At 37.9% G+C, this 22994-nt stretch overlaps 1 protein-coding gene across 3 annotated transcripts in view; it reads left to right on the plus strand.

Annotated features, from left to right (window-relative positions):
• LOC127412761 (transcriptional enhancer factor TEF-1-like) overlaps positions 1 to 22994 on the plus strand; it is a 117332-nt gene that overhangs the window by 59662 nt on the left and 34676 nt on the right. The window lies entirely within an intron of this gene.

Raw genomic sequence — 22994 nt, forward strand, 5'->3', positions numbered from 1 at the left:
TTGGTTCTGGAAGTATTTCTCCCATTCATTTTTCTATTGGGAATTCATTACGTTCTTCATAAGAGTTCATAAAACTAGCTCTGAGGTGAATCACAACATTACAAACTTTAAATTGATGTACAAAAAAATCAGACAAAAGACAAAGGTACAAGACTGCGTACTTAACATCTTTCAAGAGGGAATGCACTATAAAATTCCATGAAAGATGATGGAAAAATGTCAAACTTGAATCAAAGTTGTTGATTTTAAGTATAGAAACAATACATTTTAAGTTTATTGTAAAATATTCCAATATATACAAATATGTAAGTAGTTTGAGGGTATAGTGAGAGTAATTCGCCGTGCGTCATGGAAGTAAACAGTCACAGCTGAGCTGTTTTTGCATGCTTTGTTCACTGGGATTTACAGACTGGTGGATCTTTCTCTGCAGGATCATGGATAGTGCAGTTCTTAACCACAAATTTCACTATTAAACATGATGTTTTTAAAATGACGTTGAAATAATGCATACTGATGGCTTCAAAAGAAGCATATACCTTTGATTACAAACCTCTGTGCTCATGGCAGGTCTGTCTTTAAATGTCTAAGTTATTGTTAAAAATCAATTTGTCTATTAAGAAAATGAATTGGATTTTTACTTCCAGATCCGAACTCTTGTGCTCTATTGGGGGAGGAGCATTCCCATTGTAGAGAGCATTTGATTGGACACAAATCTGTGTAGTGCAAGATGAGTCACCAATATATTTGGTCCTTTTCACTGAAAGAGAGAGACACTAAATTTTAAATGTGTATGTGTGCTAAAAGTGAATTTAGTCAACGTTTGTGAGTATACTAGCACATAGATGATCTCAAAGTTGCTCAATATGGACAAAAAGTCTCAATTGCCTTCATTAAATTGTATGAGCCAGTATCACACATATTACCCTGCTCTCTAGTTATTAGGCATTGAGCATTAAACATCCCATACCGGTCAATCACTAAGCAACATCTGATAGGTCCAGGGCTGTTTGTCCATGTTTTTAGAGTGACGGATGTAGATTTTATCCTAAGCCTTATGGTTCTGTCACGCTTAACAAAGCTCAGTGTTGACGGCCTTGTTGGGGCTTGTTAGAGCCTGATGTTTTGTGACTACAACAATGAATGAGGAATTTCGTGCTCATTTGGACCCAATTACCGAGATGCCATTAAAACATATGGACCTGTCAGAAAACCAACATAAATTCCAAACATCACCCTGTTTGTACTGAGGTTTTAGATTTCTTGACATCTATAGTACTCGAGGCAAATATATGCCCTAGTGTTGACCTTTTGAGTTGTTTGAACGACCCTGTAGTCTACAGCTACATGTCCATACTGGTCAGATATTCTCTGTTTCTACGAGGTGAAAAAGAAGTGCAAGCCAAAGTGCTTTGGGTTGTCTTGTCTATCTCATGCTTGGCTGGCCAACTTTGAAAACGAAACGCCCAAGGCATTTAACATTTGCTATTTGTTGACCACTGTGTGACATGATACTATTGACAGCTTCTCTGATAGCACAAAGAAGGTGTTTTTAAGATCAGAGACCACGACCACATGTAAAATGTTGTGGTCAGTTTGAGCAATTTTATCTTAAGCATGGAGGAAAAGTGACAAGTTAGAACTCTTTTAATAACTCAATTTATTCTCCTAAACAGCAATGGGGTAAAAAAGCAAAAAAAGCACAAAAAAAAAAAAATAAATAAAAATAAAAAATAAAACAATAATAAAATATATATATATATATATACACACAATTTATCATTAAAATGTTTTTAAAAAAATAATACATTTTATATATATATATATATATATGTGTATGTATATATATATATATATATATATATATATATATATATATATATATGTGTGTGTGGGGGGTGGGCTTACTGTAAGTTTTTACTGTTAAGACTCTGAAAACCCCTCATCTACACTAACAATTCAAATATTTAAAGATGCTGTTATGTCATATGAAGAGTACATTTGCCTGCTGAACAGATTTGACTGCATTTTCTGGACATGACTGCAGAGATTTGTGGCGATCATGTGAGCGGAGTGCAGCCATTAAAGGAATAGTTCAACCCAAAATCATTTACTCACCCTCATGTTGTTCCAAACACCTCTGACTTGCTTTGGTGGAACACAAAAGGAGATGTTTTATTCTTTTAGGTGAGGAAATTATCACAGAATTATAATTTTTTTGGTAAACTACCCCTTTAAGGGACTAATCTTCTTCAGTGTTTAAGAGTGAGTCCAGCAGAAGTCAGTCAGTGCAGACGCTGGTCTCATATTTCACCACTCCAGTTGGCTGCTTTTGTTTGAGTGAAGCAGGAAACTGCACCGTTTAAAGACATAAGCAACATTCTGAAATCATATTTATGTGAACATTTTCCTTTCCTTTCTGGTCTTTTAAAGCTGTATTCCGGGTTTAATACAAATTAGATAAATCAACAGCATTTGTGGCATAATATTGATTACCACACAAATTAATTTCAACTTGTCCCTCCTTTTCTTTAAAAAAAGCAAAAATTGTGGTTACAGTGACGCAAGTGAATGGGCAATTATTATTTATTTTTTATCCCCTTTTCTCCCAGTTTGGAATGCCCAATTCCCACTACTTAGTAGGTCCTTGTGGTGGCATGGTTATTCACCTCAATCTGGGTGGCGGAGGACAAGTCAATAATTTAATAATTAATAATTTTCTTTATTTATCACATTATACATTTGCACATATACAGTGAAATTCTTCTTTTTTTCACATATCCCAGCTAGGCTGGGGTCAGAGTGCAGGGTCAGCCATGATACGGCGCCCCTGGAGCAGACAGGGTCAAGGGCCCAACAGTGGCATCTTGGCGGTGCTGGGGCTTGAACCCCCGACCTTCTGATCAGTAACCCAGAGCCTTAACCGCTGAGCTACCACTGCCCCACAGTCTCAGTTGCTTCTGCTCTGAGACCGTCAGTCCGTGCATCTTATCACGTGGCTCGTTGTGCATGACTCCGTGGAGACTCACAGCATGTGGAGATTCATGCTACTCTCCGTGATCCACGCACAACTTACCATGCGCCCCATTGAGAGCGAGAACCACTAATCGTGACCACGAGGAGGTTACCCCATGTGACTCTACCCTCCCTAGCAACTGGGCCAATTTGGTTGCTTAGGAGACCTGGCTGGAGTCACTCAGCACACCCTGGATTCGAACTCGCGACTACATGGGTGGTAGTCAGCATCAATAATCGCGGAGCTACCCAGGCTATACATGACAGGTTTCTAAAGACCTGAATATGTAAGAGTGTATGGTGAAATTCCCATGCATTTAAGGGTTAAAATTGTCATCAATTACTCACCCTCATGTTGTTGGAACACAAAAGGAGATGTTAGGAAGAATGTTAGCCTCAGTCACCATTCACTGTCATCTTTTCATCTTTTTTCCATGTAATGAAAGTAAATGGTGTCTGAGGCTAAACATTCTGCCTAACATCTCTTGTGTTCAACAGAACAAAGAAAAGTCATACAGTTTAGGAACAACTTTCAGTATTGGGAGAACAATCCCTTTAAGTTTCGAGCCCTTCTAAGTCTCTAAGCAATAAAATTGTCCTTTAGCACAGGAGCACAATTCACTTGAAACAGTTTACTTGAAACTTCACTTGAGTTTGGACTTGATGGAGCACTGCATTGCACAAGACAGAGAGGGGATCTTAGAGAGGAGACCCATCAGGGTCATGATGTTTGGCTTTTCATTTACACATATTGGTGTCTGCTAACAGGTTTCTCTTCATGTTCAGGTGTGGCATTGATCCTGAGAGATTGAAAATATTGATTTAACCCTGTTTCTGGCTCTGAATGTGTGCGTGCTAGGAGGTGCCAGCCACCGGTGTGTTCACACTTCTGCAGGGCTGGAGGTGGAGTTCTGCTTCTCTGGGGAGTTTTGATTACAGCCACCAGTCTGTTGTCCATCTTTCTCTCTCTCTCGTAACCCCCACAGCCAGGCCTGCCTCAGCAGTAATATATGTGATGATGTACTCACCGCCTCCTAATTGATAGAGTGATTCAGTGGAGGACTCGCTGTAATAATTGGTCCTATGGGAGCACAAGCAGACCCTCGGAGGAAGGGAGTTTGGCTGCTGGGAAACATGGAGCACTAGTAGATAGAGGAAAGACACCACCTGCCACTAGTGCTGGGCGATGTGTTGAATATACTGTATATAGTTCTACAACACTTTGTTCTGGTCCTCTAATTTGATTAGACAAATGGCATTCTAAGAGTGCTGATATTTAGTAACAGCACTGTGATGTTTCATTGTTTGTATCACTTTGCCTGTCTGTGTTTGCGGCGTTCCGATAACACAGAGCAGTCAATCCTGCTTAGTTGATAGAAAAACCAAAACTACCAATTTTCGTAATCTACTGGTTCTTTGAACAACTAGTTAACTAGTCATTAGCACAATAACTATACATTAGGATATAATTAGGCTCAGTTATGTTCACATGACCCCAATCAGTCGCCTTTTAGAAGGATATACGGATACTAAGTGCAGCATTTCAACATGGTGACTAACAGATATTCAACAAATAAATAGGCTTAATAACTATAACATCTTATTGCACAAAACTATCAAAGTAAGAAAAGTAAGAAATAAAAAAGGCTCCAATACAGAGTGGCACAAAACCTTGAATTGCTTTAATGTAACCGGAGTGCTTCAAGTCAATCCTTGCTGCATTCAAAAGCACAAAACTGCAAGATAATATTGCGGATACATTTCTTTAAAGGAATAGATCACCCAAAAATAAAAATTATCTCATAATTTACTCACCCTCATGCCATCCCAGATGTGTATGACTTTCTTTCTTCTGCTGAACACAAACAAAGATTTTTAGAAGAATATCTCAGCTCTGTAGGTCCGTACAATGCAAGTGAATGGTGTCCAGAACTTTTAAGCTCCAAAAAGCACAAAAAGACTCCAGTGGTTAAATCCATATCTTCAGAAGCGATATGATAGTGTGGGTGAGAAACAGTTATTTTAAGTCCTTTTTTACTATAAGTCTCCACTTTCACTTCCACATTCTTCTTCTTGTTTTTGGTGATTCACATTTTTTGTGCATGTCGCCACCTACTGGGCAGGAGGAGGACAATTTATATCAAGAATATGATGGAAGTGAAAATTTACTTTGGAGGATAGAATGCTCAAAATGATTCTAATTTAAACAGGTTTTTTAAACTAGGTGTTTGAAACGAATATACAAAACCTCTGCTAGAGAAACACATTTCTCTATGCACATCTTTCAACATGCAATTGGACGTTGGACTCCAAACCTTATCATAACTGAGATGTGTAGACTTTGTGACAACTTCCCTGGATGACAACAAGTCCCAGTCTCCCATGTTCACAATGATTTTGCTGCCGATAAAATTAAGCAACATGAGAATTTCAATGATTTTATTGTGCTTTTTATTTGGTCATTAGCTTTATAAAGGCTGCATCGTAAGTTCTGCAGTCTGCCTTGTCTTGCGCCTTGCATATATGGCAGCATTAATACAGAGATCTGATAATAGCTTCTCTGATTTAAACTTAAGTAGGAACAGTGTCATAGTACAAGTACCAGTATTTGTAGGTAAATATTGCTGTCTGTTGCTGTGTTTGCGGATATAATGAAAATGACAAAAAATTCTTCCTTGGGTTCATTTAATGAAAAACAATGTGGAAAACATGCCTTGATTATTGTAACTAGATTTGTATTGTATTTTGCTTCTTGCATTAAACATTTTGAATCTAATAGAGCTGTTCAGCATTGACATCAATTTGTAGGCAAACCCGTAAGGCTAAGTCGCAATGGGTTTGGACCTTCCTATGGGTTTTTATAATGGGGGTTTTCAATTTATATGTAAAATAAGGTCTGTGGTAAACATTACTTGACGATACGTGGACACTTTGTTCTACAACATTAATTACACACTTTCATACCTCAAACGTGAATTTTGAAGCTGTATGAATAAAAAAAAATGTTTAAACACGGCAGCTTCAAAATTCTCGTTTAAGTTACACTGCCTGACCAAAAAAATAAATAAATTGCATACTCTGATATTTTGTTGGACCGCTTTTAGCTTTGATGACAGCACGCAGTCGTCGTGGTATTGTTTCGACAAACTTATGCAACATCAGAACATTTATTTCTGTCCAGAGTTGCATTCATTTTTGGCCGAGATCTTGTATTGATGATGGGAGAGTCGAACCACTCTGTAAAGTATTCTCCAGCACATCCTAAAGACTTTCAGTGGGATTAAGGTCAGGACTCTGTGGTGGCCAATTCATGCGTGAAAATGATTCATCATGCTCCTTGAACCACTATTTCACAATTTGAGCCAGATGAATCTTGGCATTGTCATCCTGGAATATGCCCGTGCCATCAGGGAAGAAAAATCCATTGTTGGGATAACCTGGTCATTCAGTACATTCAGGTAGTCAGCTGACTTCATTTTACTGCTGCATACCTTTACTAAGCCTAGACCTGACCAATAGAAGCAACCCCAGTTATAATACTGCCTCCAGAAGCTTGTACAGTGGGCACTATGCATGATGGGTACATCGCTTCATGCGCTTCCCTTCTTACCCTGACGTGTCCATCACTTTGGAATAGGGTAAATCTGGACTCATCAGACCACATTACCTTTTTCCATTGCTCCACAGTCCAATCTTTTTGATCCCTAGCAAATTGAAGTAGTTAGCCTCACTAACAAGTGGCTTTCTTGTGGCCACACAGCTGTTTAGTCCCAATCCTGTAAGTTCTCGTCGCATTGTGCGTGTGGAAATGCTCTTACTTTCACTATTAAACATAGCCGTGAGTTCTACTGTCGATATTTTACGATGTGACTTTATTATTTTGAATAATTTGCCACTTTTGAAACACAGTACCATCTTTTCCATGACCACAGGAAATGTCTTTCGACATGGTTGTTTAAGAAATTAGAAGCTACACACTGCATCAGTTAGGGTTTAAAGAATTGTTGCCATCTGAAACATAATCATCACTGCAATAATGATCCAATCATAGGCTCTTAAGTATCTGCTTATTTAAATTCAAACGGCAACTTTTGTTTTTGGCTAGGCAGTGTATGACTTTGTGTAATTTATGTTGTAGAACAAAATGTCCACATATCATCAAGTAATGTTTACCACAGACCTTATTTTACCCATAAATTTAAAAGCCCCATTATAAAAACCCATAGGAATATCCTGAGGAACCCATGATGAATTCTCTCCAGGTTTTGACTACAACCTGAACAGCTATATATGCGCTACAATGGCAGTATTACAATTGGCATAAATATCAAGATATAGCTTGTAGCCTGAAAAATATCCATATATAATTTCTTAGCTATATGCTATATGCTATATCACCCCTGTCAGCCCTATCTGCCACCTCACCATTAGGATTTACGAGAGGTCATTTACTGTAATCCCCTCCATCTCTCGGTGAAGGCTCGGGGGTTGCGACCCACAGATTTCTGCTGGTGGCTTGTCTGTTTCCACAATGGATGTCCATCGTTAATCCTACTGTGGTTTTCTAATCCAGAGTCCCATGACCACAGCTTTTAAACTTCTCACAGGCCACCAGGAGTTGTCTATTGATTCCTTTTTGTGTTCTTACACTTTCAATTGATTCTTAAAGTGGTATTTATTATTTTAAAGACAGTATTATGGGAAATTAATTGATCGGCTGTCAAGTCTGCGCACTTACTATAGACTGATTATCTGTTAGTCAGTGTTAAATACTGCATTACAGAATTGTAGTCTTAAGTCATACTGACCTATTTTTTTGGTTTCTGATTTCTGGTACCCTTTGACGTGGTAATATCCAAATCACTTGTTTAATGAATCGGTTGAAAGCGCTTGTTGTCGCTTGATTGTAGAGGAGAACTTTGTGAGTAAAAGTGAAATATCGAAATCATAAACAACACATTTGACACAATCTATATAGCCTAATCGAAAAACATAGAGATAAACAGCTGTATTAAACTAAAAATACTTTTCTACAAAAACAAACGTGCCTCACAGGAATTTCTGGGAATACTTTGAATGATGAATTGGTAAAAATGAAAACAAACTGTCAGAAGGAAAACATTCACTAAAATGACTCAATTGAAGCAATGAAACTTTGACTTTTATCAAGGAAGGGATGGGATAACGTACAGTCAGCCGGTCATTATTGCAAAAGTGGGGTGTTCAGTCTTGTATCACCGTGAAGGGGTTTATTTTGTGATAATGACTGGTTGACTGTACATTATCCTGCTTTTTACACATCTGCTTACCAAATTAATAAAACAATGGACATAAAATATTGATTGAAGTTGAAAATTGTATTATGTGAGAAGAAAAAGACTATGGAGTGGAATGAGAGATGTGGAGCAAGCACAGTTATGTAGGAAATCGATTGCCTGCGACAATTGTCAGTACAGTTTTGCGGTCAATATATAAACATTTCTGACTGCAGAATGCTAAGATTGACCAGTCAGACCAAATATTCCAGAGAGCCGTGGAATCTGAGGAGGTAGAGTTCCGCTGTGCTCCCTGTCAGTCCCTGCAAATCTTTTTCGGTACTTTCTCTTTATGTAGATGGAAGTGATTGTCTATTAGCAACGTATGCCTGTAGATCTTGGTTACATACCAGAATCCCATTCACTGTAACAGCAGTGTACTGCATGACAGTGATGGACTGGGGGATATTTTGGGCTGAATAAGAAGCCATTAGGCATTTTTTTTTCAGGCCTGCATCACTCGTTCGTCATTTGTTGACTGCAGATGTGTCCATGGCTATTGAAGGTAGTTGTCTGTTGTTGGATGACTAGTCAACCACCACAAGTTGATTAGTGAGGTTAACTAATTTTAGGTTCAATATTTTAGCAGTAATTTTATATTTAGCATGCTGTTAGACAGTTTGTCTGGTAAAACGCCCTCAGAAAATGGATCCCCTTTAAAGCACTGCCGGTATGGCCACACACATTCAGAAAGTCTTTGGCAGTTGCGTTGTCTTGCGCTGTTTTGAGCCTCTCGCCATAACCGTTGTATTTGTAAAATGCTGTGTCAAATGTGCCTTGAAACCTCTGAATTTTTTCCATTGTGTTGCACTCCGTCTAGCTGTTTTTGGGTGCAAGAATGCATATTGTGTAAACGGCCTTTAAAAAATGTGTCCGACCGGTGTCAGATGCACCCAAAACCAGCCTAATTGTACTTGGAATTCCTTCTTTTAGGCATGAAAATGTGCAGTTTTGCACATTCCTAGTTGTGTTTTGTAGTCGCTTGAGGATAAACACTAATCCATTGCCATTCACCATTCACCCATGAGCTGCTGATATAAACTGCTCTCAAACAGAAGCTGCTGTTTGTACATTAAGGTTAAATGCTTTTAAAGATTTGTATGCTTATTGAGAATCGGCTCATGAAGTATAGCCATATATATATGAAGGCTGTGAGACAAAGCCAAGAAATCCTTGACTCAAGTGTGGATTGGAATAAAGGAAAGCCTTTGATTGGGTTTAATCAACTAGCTGAAAGATTAAAGACGTTCACTCAGTGTACAATCCCAATTCCAAAAGTATGAAAAATGCGAATAAAAGCAAAAAGGAGTGATTTGTAAATTATATTCAGCCTTTGATATATTGAAAGCACTACAACGACACATTATATGATGTTTTTCCTTGTGAATTTCATTGTTTTTTTTGAAAATGTACAGTAATTTCAAATCAGTTGATTGCAACATGCTCCAAAAAAGTTGAGACAGGGGCAATTTAAGACTAATAACAATTTGACAAGTTGAAATAAGGCGATGTGAAACAGATGTTAAACAAGTGAGGCAATCCATAAACAGCCTAGTCCTTCAAGAGCAAGGATCATTCGAGATTTGTCAATTTGCCAAAAGATCTTCAGCAAATAATCCAGCACTTTGAGAACAATGTTCCCCAAAGACAAATTGGAAGGATTTTGGGCATTTCACCTTCTACAGTGCACAATATAGTTAAGAGATTCAAGGAATCTGGTCAAATCTCGGTGCGTAAAGGGCAAGACGAAAACCACTTCTGAATGCGTGTGATCTCTGATCCCTCAGACGTCACTGTCTTAAACGGCATTCATCTGTAATGGAAATCATGAACATGGGCTTGGGATAACTTTAATAAACCTTTGTTAGTAAACACCATTCACCGCTGCATCCACAGATGCAAGTTAAGACTTTACTATGCAAAGCAGAAGCCCTACATCCACACTGTCCAGAAGTGCTGCTGACTTCTCTGGGTGCAGTCTCATCTTAGATGGAAGGTAGAACAGTGGAACTGTGTTTTTTGGTCTGAAAACATTTTTGAAAAACACAGCTGTCATGTTATCCGGGCCAAAGAGGAAAAGGACCATCCAAGCTGTTATTAGCGTCAGGTCCAAAAGCCAGTGTCTGTATGGGCCAGGGGTGTGTCTGTGCACATGCATTGGGTAACTCACACATCTGTGAGAACACCATGAATGCAGACAGATATGTACAAATTTTGGAGCAACATATACTGCCATCCAGCACCATCTTTTCTAGGGATGTCCCTGCATTTTCCAGCAGGACAACTTCAAACCACATACTGCCCGGATTTCAAGTGCATGGCTGTAAGCAGAGAGTGTGGGTGCTAGATTTGCCTGCATGCAGTCCTGACCTGTCTCCATTTGAGAATATGTGGTGCATTATGAAGCACACCATACGGCAATGAAGACCCCGTACAATTGTGCAGCTAAAAACCAGTGTCCAAATGCCTAATAAGTGTTATTAGAAGAAATGGTGATGTTTCACAGTGGAAAACACTCGACTGTCCCAACTTTTTTGGAGCGTGTTGCAATCATCTGATTTGAAATGACTGTACATTTAAAAAAACAACAACAAAAAAATCAATTAAATTCACAGGTTAAAACATCATATAATGTGTAGTTGTAGTGCAAAGGGTGAATATCATTTGCAAATCACTAATTTTTGTTTTTATTAGCATTTTTCATACTGTCTTAACTTTTTTGGAATTGGAGTTGTACCTGTGCCCTGTTGAGAGTTGTCATACATTATTGAAGTTAGCTATACAACAGAAAATGAATACCTTCTTATAAGATGGGTTTAAAATGCATGTCCAAAAAGATATTGACTGATGGATTCAAAAGATTTTTCTTTTGTGTGTGATGCATCCAGTTCTCTGTGTTTTTGAGCTGTGAAAATGCTCACAACTCAGAAATCAGACAAGTACTTCCATTAACCTAATGCTCCTAAAATCAGCCTGATTTTTGCCAAGCATTGACTAACAGGCACCTTAATTAGGAAAATCTGACATATAGTGTCAGCATTGACGTTGCCTGGTCTAAAGGTTTTAGTTTTTGATGATGCTCATATAATAGAAATCAACTAGATTTTAGTTTTTTTTGCCCATGCAAAAGGCTCTGTAAATGTGGTAGTAACATAGATGCAAGTGTTTGTGTGTATGAGTGAGGCTTTGCTTTCTCAGTTGGTGGCAGATGGCACAGGGGACTCGGCAGAATGGCCTGACCCCAGACACATGCACACATACACTCATTAGGTCACAGTGTAAAATGTATAAACTTGAACTCTTAGCTTGTTAAAGCCAACTGGTGGGTGGTGGGCCAGCATTTTGACCCCCAAAAAAGGCTAGGGTATGAGTAGTGGTCACCGCTAAGGGCGTGCCGACAATGGCCTTGACATTCATCTTGTGACCTTACCCTCTATGCCACCTATAATAGGCAGCTGGCTGGCATTAGTCACATTTTGGAAGCAAACTTTATAACCAATCATTCTACATGGACTTCAGTGGCTAATTGCTTTGTAAAAACAATTTTATTTTCAATTCATCCTTCTAATTCATCTTCATTTTAGTTTAGATTTCATTTAATTTGTAATTTCTATTAATTTTAGTTTCATAATTTTTTTTGGCTGCCAAAGTTAATGCATTAAATGAGATTATTTAAATATTTTTAACATTGTTAAATTTCACAGGTTTATTTAGTGTTATCACTAGTGTATTTTAGGCATTTTTTATGTTTAAAATATGGACATTTTTGTTTCATTCTTGAGTCAGGAAAATGTATTTTAGTATAGTTTCAGTTTTAACAATTAACAAAAAAAAAATATTTTTAGTTCACGATTTATTTTAATTATTTAAATATAAACATGTTATAATGTTCAGTTTTTGCGGATAATTAAACACATTTTTAGAAGTATAAATCTTTGATACAAATATGTATATATGGCATAAAATCAATGGGTATGCTGAGCTTTAATGGCAAGATAAATTTAAGTGTACATTGCCAGTGCTTTATTAGACACTATACTGTACATACAGATACAAAACAAATTATATATATATTTTATATTTTATATTAAATTTTATATATATATATACACACACACACACACACACACACACACACACACACACACACACACGTGGATATATATACACTGGCGGACAAAAGTTTGGAATAATGTACAGATTTTGGTACTTTAACCAAAGTGGCATTCAGCTGATCACAAAGTATAGTCAGGACATTACTGATGTAAAAAACAGCACCATCACTATTTGAAAAAAGTAATTTTTGATCAAATCTAGACAGGCCCCATTTCCAGCAGCCATCACGCCAACACCTTATCCTTGAGTAATCATGATAAATTACTAATTTGGTACTAGAAAATCACTTGCCATTATATCAAACACAGTTGAAAGCTATTTGGTTCATTAAATGAAGCTTAACATTGTCTTTGTGTTTGTTTTTGAGTTGCCACAGTATGCAATAGACTGGCATGTCTTATGGTCAATATTAGGTCAAAAATGGCAAAAAAGAAACAGCTTTCTCTAGAAACTCATCAGTAAATCATTGTGTTGAGGAATGAAGGCTATACAAACCGAGGATTTTATACAAAGGTGTACACTACAGTCTTCAAAGACAAAGGACAACTGGCTCTAACAAGGACAGAAAGAGATGTGGAAGGCCAGATGTACAACTAAACAAGAGGATAAGTACATCAGATTCTCTAGTTTGATAAATAGACGCCTCGCATGTCCTCAGCTGACAGCTTCATTAAATTCTACCCGCTCAACAACAGTTTCATGTACAATAGTAAAGAGAAGACTCAGAAAAAGAATTGCAAACTTTTGAAACAGGAAAAACAAAAATAAAAATTGTAATTGTTTTTCAAATTGTAATAGTAATTTTTCACATTATTAATGTCCTGACTATACGTTGTGATCAGTTATGCCACTTTGGTGAATAAAAGTACCAATGTCTTTCCATAAGAACAAAATCTGTAAATTATTCCAAACTTTTGCTGCCTGTGTGTGTGTGTGTGTGTGTGTGTGTGTGTGTGTGTGTGTGTGTGTGTGTGTGTGTGTGTATATATATATATATATATATATATATATATATATATATATATATATATATATATATAACACACCAATACAGAATTCAGTTCAGTAGGGGAGAACCTGGTGTCATGGGATAATTTGAGATTTGTGTAGAAACTTATAGCGGCCTATTAAAGTGAATTTGGAGCATTGTAAATATAACACGCTCAGTGCACATTATCAGACCGAATCGAATGCAGACTGAATCTGTTATTTTGAGCATGAGATGAAATTCGTGGAACAAGCACCGAACTGTCTGTGTGCTGTGCTCAGCAACATGTGCAGACTGTTTAATTAAATCACAGCCTTTTACGATTTAATAATTGCACAAATTCTTAGCTATTAGTCTTGATTTTGGTCTTATTTCAATAGATTTTTCAGCCCTACACAATGCAATAGAAAGACGTTTGTTTTCCGTTATTTCACTGCACATGTTGTTATTATCTAATCACATTCAATTCAGATTGCAAGCTCACAACTTGGATATCATTCTTTTGCTGTGCTGCTGGAGATTCAGTAGTAGTGGTGTGTGTGTGTGTGTGTGTGTGTATATATATATATATATATATATATATATATATATATATATATATATATATATACACACAGTATAACACTGCATCACATTTAATAACCTGAATACTTTTGACACAGTCAAATATTTTTTGTAGTTTCCTTATTGTATTTGTACTATCATGTTGAGTTAAATGAATGTAGTTAAATTAGTTACAAATGTATTTAAGGTCTCATTGTTGACCTGATGAGTTGTTGAATTTTGTCTCAGTCCTGAAACTCGATGAGAACTTTTGCAGGCAAAACTTTTGCATGTACCTCATGCTTTTTTTTTTCTTTTTTTTTGTTTGTTTGTTTGTTTTTCTACTTCAGTGCCTCATTCTGTGTACTTGAATCCAGTTCTGTGTCACCTGCTCTACTTCCAAGGCACAAATCTTGCTCTTTGTCTCCTGCCTATGTGTATTCCTCTCCTAGCAAGCAGTGTTCCTTGAATGCCGTTGTTCTGGGAGTAAAAGGCTTCCTGCCTGCCTCCCTTTGGCCCACTTTGGCCCTTCCCCCCAGCCCACCCAAGCCAGGGACCCTTGGAGTGAATGCCTCCATATTGTTGGTTTAGTCTATTGTGATGCTAATGGAGCCGGATACCCATAAGTCATCTATCACACATGACAGGGAATCAGGGCCATTGTGTGTGTCTTGTACTTCACATTCGAGAAAGACTGCTGTCTCCACTCGCCGGGAGGATATCAAATCCCAAGAATTCATGCATTTGTGGTAGTATGTTTTTACAACCACCGATATGCCAATATATTTGCTAGGCGTAATTAAATTAGGACAGAAGTTTCATTTTTGAGTGAAGTATCCCTTTAAGCACAGACAGAATTCAAGTGAGCCTTTCACGTGTGAGAAATCTCTTGATACTTTCCAACTCCACAACCATGATCCAGCATCCACTGACATCATTCTTGTCCAACCAGCCAGATGTGAGTGCGGTCAGGCCTGTGTTAAACAAATGTGCAGGAAATGAGCTTTTTAAAAAGCTCTGAGAAAAAACGTGATGTGTTTTTAGCAATTAAAGGACATAACCAAAGACATTAAAAGGCTTTAATATGCCATAACTATAAATGAGGACAATGTTTATGGCATGGGGTCTGAGCTGAGTGGCAGTATTTTGCTTTGATTAAATCATCTTTGCTATGACATGCTGGCAGGAAGGATGATGGGGCTTTATTTGCTTCACCCCCTCCATGTGGAATCAATGGCAATTTTATGCTGTCTTTTTAAATGATATAACACACTCCTGCTGTAGAGGCTCTTTGGCTCCTGTGGAGTGCTGTCTGTGAAGGGCTGAGAGGATGCTAATGGAAGGGCTGGTCATGATGGTTTCATTCCAGTTAGACCTGTGAGAAGGAGAGGGCTTCTATATGTTGCTTCAAAAACCAGGTCCTTCCAGCTTAAGGTAGTCAAGCCTGTTTGTTGCTGCTCCAAGGTGGTCTATCAGCTCTGACCAGCTTGACCAAGATGTTCTAGGTTGAAACCAGATCCAGCAACTGTTAGGCCAGCTGATGAACCATACAGACCAGATTGGCCCAGTTAATGACCATAAATAACTAGCACCCAGATATAAACATCTGACCATACTAGCTTAAGGTCATCAAGCTGGTTTGTAGAACATGGTAACTGGTTTATTGCTGGCCTAAAGCGGTCTACCAGCTCTAACCAGCTTGACCAAAGTAGGTTATCAGGTTGAAACCAGATCCACCTGCTGGCTGTCCAGCATTTCAACCATGTAGTCCAGATTGAACCAGTTAATGACCACAAATGACCAGCTTGGACCACCTATAAACCATCTTAATTCTTAAGATTGTTTAAACTGAGGGGCCTGGGTAGCTCAGCGAGTATTAACCCTTAAATGCATGGGAATTTCACCATACACTCTTACATATTCAGGTCTTTAGAAACCTGTCATGTATAGCCTGGGTAGCTCCGCAAGTATTGACGCTAACTACCACCCCTGGAGTCGTGAGTTCGAATCCAGGGTGTGCTGGGTGACTCCAGCCAGGTCTCCTAAGCAACCAAATTGGCCCGGTTGCTAGGGAGGGTAGAGTCACATGGGGTAACCTCCTCGTGGTCATGATTAGGGGTTCTCGCTCTCAGTGTGGCGTGTGGGAATTTGTGCATGGATCACGGAGAGTAGCATGAGTCTTCACATGCTGTGAGTCTCCGCGTAGTCTTGCACAGTGAGCCACGTGATAAGATGCGCGGATTGACTCTCTCAGAAGCGGAGGCAACTGAAACTTGTCCTCCACCACCCGGATTGAGGTGAGTGACCATACCACCACGAGGACCTACTAAGTCGTTGGAATTGGGCATTCCAAATTGGGAGAAAATGGGATAAAAAAAAATATAAAAGACTGTTTAAATTGGATTTTCCTGCAAGATTCCAGCACAAAGCACAAGTTTGTTATTAGGAACAACTTGTACACCTACTTGTTCATGCAATTATCTAATCAGCCAATCATGTGGCAGCAGTGCAGTGCATAAAATCATGAAGATATGGGTCAGGAGCTTCAGTTAATTGTCAACCATCAGAATGGGAAAAAAAATTTAATCACAGTGATTTTGAACATGGCATCATTGTTGGTGCAATACAGGCTTGTTTCAGTATTTCTGTAACTGCTGATCTCCTGGGATTTTCATGCACAACAGTCTCTAGAGTTTGCTCAGAATGGTGCCAAAAACAAAAAACATCCAGTGAGCGGCAGTTCTACAGACGGAAATGCCTTGTTGATGAGAGAGGTCAACGGAGAATGGCCAGACTGGTTTGAGCTGACAGAAAGGCTACTGATAACCCCTCTGTGCAATTTTAGTGAGCAGAATAGCAACTCAGAATGCACAATGTGTTGAACATTGAGGGGGATGAACTACAACAGCAGAAGACCATGTCGGGCACTTTATTAGGACCATAGTGTTCCTAATAAAATGCTCAGTGAGTGCATGTAGATTTCAGTTTAAAATTGTGTCTATCATTGTGGACTGAGAAAAGATGTTGAGTCTAGACACATAATGATTAGTAATAATGATTACTAATTTGAAAGTTAAATTATAAAGCCCTCTTCATCCATGGTAGCTTGGTTGTTTTGGCAGCTCTGAGAAATAGCCATAAAACACAAAGCTATGCTTGCTGTGCAGAGCAGATTAAAAACTGCCCAGTTGAGGTAATGAAACCTTGCCCAAATGAAAGTAGTGTGATGCAGTATTGTGACGGGCGAGTGAATGTGTGGTAAAGTGGACTGCAGCAGGGGGTCGTGGGGGGGTCGGGAGAGTAGCGGCAGACGCAGCAGCTGTGTAAACCTCATCAGATCAAGGAGAGATTGCAGGAACCAGGGGATGGACGGATCTAATAAAAGGGTGAGCTTTTGTATTAAGATTGTTAATTGTCCTCCAGCTTAGCCAACGTCCAACTAGAGTGACACCTCCGCACCAGATCGCACAGTTATCAACGGCACACCCTTTTCGAAGAAAGCCTTCAACGGCAAGTGTCTGTCCATGCATATCTGTGAAGTCTGAGCAGGTTAGGATGAGTTGGTGTCTAAATTGGGGAGGGAGTGCTGACAGATCTCAGTAGGGAGTAGGGAGGGAGTGCGCGCCTCTTTCCTCTCAGGGAGTTGGTGCAGAGGGCAGAGGTGCATTCCTAATTGAATGAAGAGTCAGCTGGGGTACAGTCCTAGAAAGAGGGGTGCCTGCAGGCCCCATTGAGTGGCTTCTGCTCTTTTGGGAGCCATTGATATGGACTCTGATGTCTTTGAAATTAGTGGAAGCCTTTTCTTACTCGAGAGGACGAATACATACTTTTTTTTTCTCTGCACTGGTGCCCAGTGCTCTGATTTTGGGGAGTGAGGGTCCATTAATACCTAACACTTTCCCTGCTGTTTTGACTGACAACTGCGGAAACCCTTTAGAGAGTTCACATCCTCTTCGAACCTACCCTCTGCTTTGCCGTCATCCTCACTTATACCACACTGCTGAAGAACCAGTTGATTTAAGGCCTCTCCATACCAAGAGCGAATATGCGCTGTGAATATTCACCACGAAAATTGTTTTTACAAAGCGCTTAGCCATTGAAGTCCGTGTAGAAAGGTTGTTTATAACGTTTGCTTCTAAAATGTGACTATTGCCAGCCAGCAAGATGAATGTCAAGGCCATTGTCAGCACGCTCTTAGCGGTGACCATTACTCATACCCTAGGGTTTTTGGGGGGTCAAAATGCTGGCCCACCATGATGAACGATTAATCAAAATCACGATCCATATATCTCTTTAATGGATTTTGACGACTCCTGTTTTTATATCCATTGGTGCATTGCGCCACTTGTTGTTGCATCCTTTTTTACTTCCTTTTCTTTAAGTCTGATGAATATTCGTTTTAATCCTGGTGTGTATAGTTTTACATTTACAATTGTTTAGCTCTTTGTGTGAAAAATACTTTTAAAAAAGCACTAAATGGTTTGTATCATCTCTAAATATAAGGAAAGATCTGAATTTCAGTTTCAAAGCCTTTTTAATACTGCATACACCTATTCCTACTCGGTTAGATATCGAAGAGTGCTACAGAGTTACAGAGAAGATGTCAGAATATGTCACTGGAATGTGTCATCAGAAGCCGAATGAATCTCATGACTCATGAAATGATGGCCAGAGCATCTACAGGAGATGCTAAATCATCTACTCAATTCAAACAGAGTGTAATGTCAAATGATAAAACTCCTCTTTAGTATCTTTAAGATCTGGGTAAACATGCCATGTGTTGTACTTCTGTTCACCCTCTTCCAGACTCCAATGCAAACTACTTCAAAAACACAAAGTATTTTTTCTTATTAAAACATATTGGGGGGACCTCCAATATGTTCTGTCCCTCTTTTTTGATTCCATTCCTCTCTGCCCATGTTGTTTTGCACAGCAAACACAGGAAAGAAAGCTTGCTGGCCAAGTCCCGCTAAGCCGGGGGGGTTTTTTCAAGGCGGTGAAAAGAATGAATTATTCAGCAGTAAGCATGCTTACAGCTGGCCGTTTTGAGCTTTGATCTAGGAATCAGGCATCTGCACAAATGCCCTTATTGTCATGTTATGTGTACAGTGTGAATTATTGAAAGTGGCGAAGCCCTGGCTTCATATGGGAGAGATTACAGTGTTGGCATGCTGAGGTGGGCTGGAACTGAAAATCCCCAGATGCTATTTATTTGTCCTGCAGGTCACATGGTCTCCCTTTGTTGTTGTAGCCTTAACAAAATGCCCTACGTGAAGAAAAAGAGCTGCTCCTTCATTCAGGCCACACATGCATCAAGTACGCATGTTGGAATCGCACCCTCATTGATTGGCTTTGGCCCTTTTTTGCGGAGAGTCTTCATAGAAAGAGTGCCTCCTTTTTTCATATAGAGACCACAGTTTTATTGGGATGGCTAAATGTTTGGATGATTTGTGAGTTTCTATAGCTCAATTTGTAGAGGATGGTATTAGCAACACCAAGGTCATGGGGTCAAATTTCAGGAAATGCACATCCTGATAAAATGCATAGCTTTAAATTGCTTGGGATTATTTATTTTTAAGCCTCTTTTCACACTTTCATATGACTCAGCTGAATGAAAATATGTGGATTTTGCTGACAGAGAGACAGGAAAAGGATGGATAGAATGAGAGCGAGAGGTGAGTGAGAACAAGATTTCCTATCACACGACAGGTGTGTGTGTAATAGCAGAAGCTTAAAAGAGTTTGTCCAGCCCACCTGATCACAGCGCCTCCCCTCCCCCCCCAACCCCCAGTGCACAGCAGGTGGACGCCACGGCTTTGCCATATCAGCATGTGCCCATTTCACAAACAACAGACCTCAGCCACAGCCAGTCGCCCCACATCCACTCCAGTCCACACCTTTAACACATCTGCTGCCATTCCTCCTCAATGCTACCTTTACAAAATAAAAATAAAAATAAAAAGATGAAAATTCTGTCATTATTTACTCACCCTAATGTTGCTCCAAACACATATGCCAGTCATTGACTTTTGAGATTTAAGTGTGAATAACAACTTACATTTCTGTCAGTTCATTACACAAAGTGGATGTGGACTTTCAATTTTGTGCAAGAGTCATATTGAATACATTTTACTGTGGTTTTTATGATGTTTTTTTGTTGTCCTTTTTAGAGCTTGATAGCCCTGAGTCACTATTCACTTTCATTACAGTATATGGCTAAAAATGTTTCCTTCCCTTTTCAATGGAAGAAAGAAAGTCATAGAGGTTTGAATCTACACTGTAAAAAAAAAAAAGTCCTGTTGTTTTTCCAAAAAAAAAAAAAAAAAAAGAACTGGCTGCTGTGGTTGCCAGAATAATTGTGTAAAAAATACAGTAATAATTTAAACAACTTTACAGAACAACCTGTACATTTTACAGTTTAAAACTGTTGTAATTTACATGACCATGATGGCACTGTAAAAAAATAAAATAAATAATAAAAAATCTGTTAAATCTACAGTAAAAAAAAACAAAAAACAAACTTGATATTAATCTTCTGAAACTGTAAAAATCTGCTTTTTACTTTCTAATGTATTGTTAATCACCATAAAAATTACAGAAGAGCACATGATGACATGACGTTCACCAATAGTGGCTCTTCTTGGAGCAATGACCAATAACCATGAAGAGACAGTGCTCAGTGTCACTCACACAAACACTAAACACCATCAGGGTAACACATGTGAAATTAAAATAATGCAGTAAACATTAAACTAAACTACATAAAATATAAAACAGAACACCCCAATGTTACTGATATTAAAAAGAAGAAGAAACATCACTATTCCTGTAAAATATAATGAATGCCCGATTATTGTTTGTTTTACTGTAATTTTAACAATAATTTACTGTAAAAAGTACATGTACTCTCTTGTCAAACATAATGTACATTTTTATCATTATTATACAGGAAAATCATATTTTTTACATCTAAAAATATAAATTTGTACATTTTATTGTAAAAACTACTGTATTGTCTTTTAAAATATATTTTTAAAAAATTCTGTGAATTTTACAGTTAATATTCATTAATCAATTAATGTTTTATTTCTGTAGCATTTTTACAGTCTTTTACCGTTAAAATTACAGACATTTTTATAGTGTAAATTAGGGTGAGTTTTATTCATTTGGGTGAACTATCTTTTTAATTTTATTGTGTCCTTTGTTGGAGCCCTAGCCTAGCAACAGTGACACATTTAGCAGTAGTGCTCTACAAGTGAAATTATTCATGTCATTTCCTGGTGCCATTTCCCCATCATTTCCTGTCTGCTGTTCATTCTAAATATCAAATACATGCCAAAATAAAATGTATTATAATTATTTTTGAAGAAAATGTAAATGGTGTTTGCCCTTGCAAAACTCACCACTACGATGCTATGGTGTTGTGGGTGGTTGATAGGTGGTTACATTTTGGCTTAAGTCAAAAGAGCCTAGCCTCTATGATATTGTGGTCACTAAATATGGCCGAGGTTCTTCCTTCAGTGTAAGTCTATGGGATTTTAAAAAAAAAAAAAATTTTTAACCAGTTTTGTCATCTGCCAGGCAAAAATTATAGGTACATTTGTTACCTCAAGGCTCTATGTGTTCTTGATCTAACCCATAAAAATGATCTTTGTTGGTGTAACCTAATTTGTTGATGTGATAAATAAACATAACATTAAAATAACATTTTTGACTAGTGGGTAAAAATATTGATTTCCAGATGCATCGCAATCTAAATAATCTCGATTTCGAATCTTAAATCCCAAGATCGATCTTTTACTCTATGTGCAACCCTCCACTATAATGAGAGGAAATTATAAGCTTTTGCAACCAAGTTCCACGCTATGCAACTGAAATGTATATACAGTATTTAGCAACTGGCTGGATTTCACTCATCAGTAATAGTGTAGTATAGTGGTGGAGTATTCAGCAGCGAGATCCTTACACTGTGCGTTGAGAGTAAAATTTGTTCTTTGTAATGTGTCCAAAGACGAGATCCACACGACCCATTTGCCATTAAATAATGTTTCTTTTAATACTCTTTCTGTTCTCTACTGTCAGTTGTTCATCAAAAGCAACAAAAAACAAAAATGTATTTCTAATCAGGCATAGCACAGATGAGATAAAGCCATTCGAGTCTCTCTCGCTAACGTGCTAATTTAAAGAGGCTGTTTACAGAAATGCCAGGTTTCCTTAAATAGACTTAGACTAAGGTTTTTAGCATCTGTTAAACAAATCAATGTAAATACTTGTAAATAGTACAAATTATGCTATTAAACAAAATATAATATATGCAATAGCATAACATTTTAAATGATTAAATACATAGATTTGTTTATTTTTAAAAAGCTCAAATGTGACCAAAATGCTGAAAAACTATTAAAATATAATTAGTAAAATTAATATTTTTGTAAAGTACCAAGTTAGAAGGTCTCCTGTATAATTCACAGCATTAGCTGGGAGATAATTTCTTTCATATGTAAGCAAAAAGGACATCAAAACTGAAATATACCCATATGAATCGATATCGAATCAAATTGGAATAGAAATGAATCAGGAAATCTGTATCAATACCCAGCCCTATTTCTGACTTATAAAACCAGTAAAAATTAACCAGTTATAAAAGCAGTTCATTTGGATGTTACCGCATGAAGCACCTTTTTATCTTATCTGACAAAACATTTTTAACAATGTAGCACAAACGGTTCAGACCGAGTTACGCACCAAAGTTTAGCCTAATACTTAGAGTTAGGGATTTACAGTTGAACAAATATGAGGAATATATGAGCAATAGTATGAGCAGTAGTAATTGTGATGCTTGCTTTAGAATTTGTTGTGTGGCTCAACTATAATTTAACATTTTATATTCTTGTCCAACAGCATCTGATTTTTTTTTTTTTTCTTCCATTTGCTGTTCCTTTTACTTTATGCAAATAATATTTTGATGGAAACAGTTTAATGTTGTTCCAAAGTAAATTTGAGGTACACGTTATAAATTG

This window comes from Myxocyprinus asiaticus, chromosome 2 (assembly GCF_019703515.2).
Source record: "Myxocyprinus asiaticus isolate MX2 ecotype Aquarium Trade chromosome 2, UBuf_Myxa_2, whole genome shotgun sequence".
NCBI lineage: Eukaryota > Metazoa > Chordata > Actinopteri > Cypriniformes > Catostomidae > Myxocyprinus > Myxocyprinus asiaticus.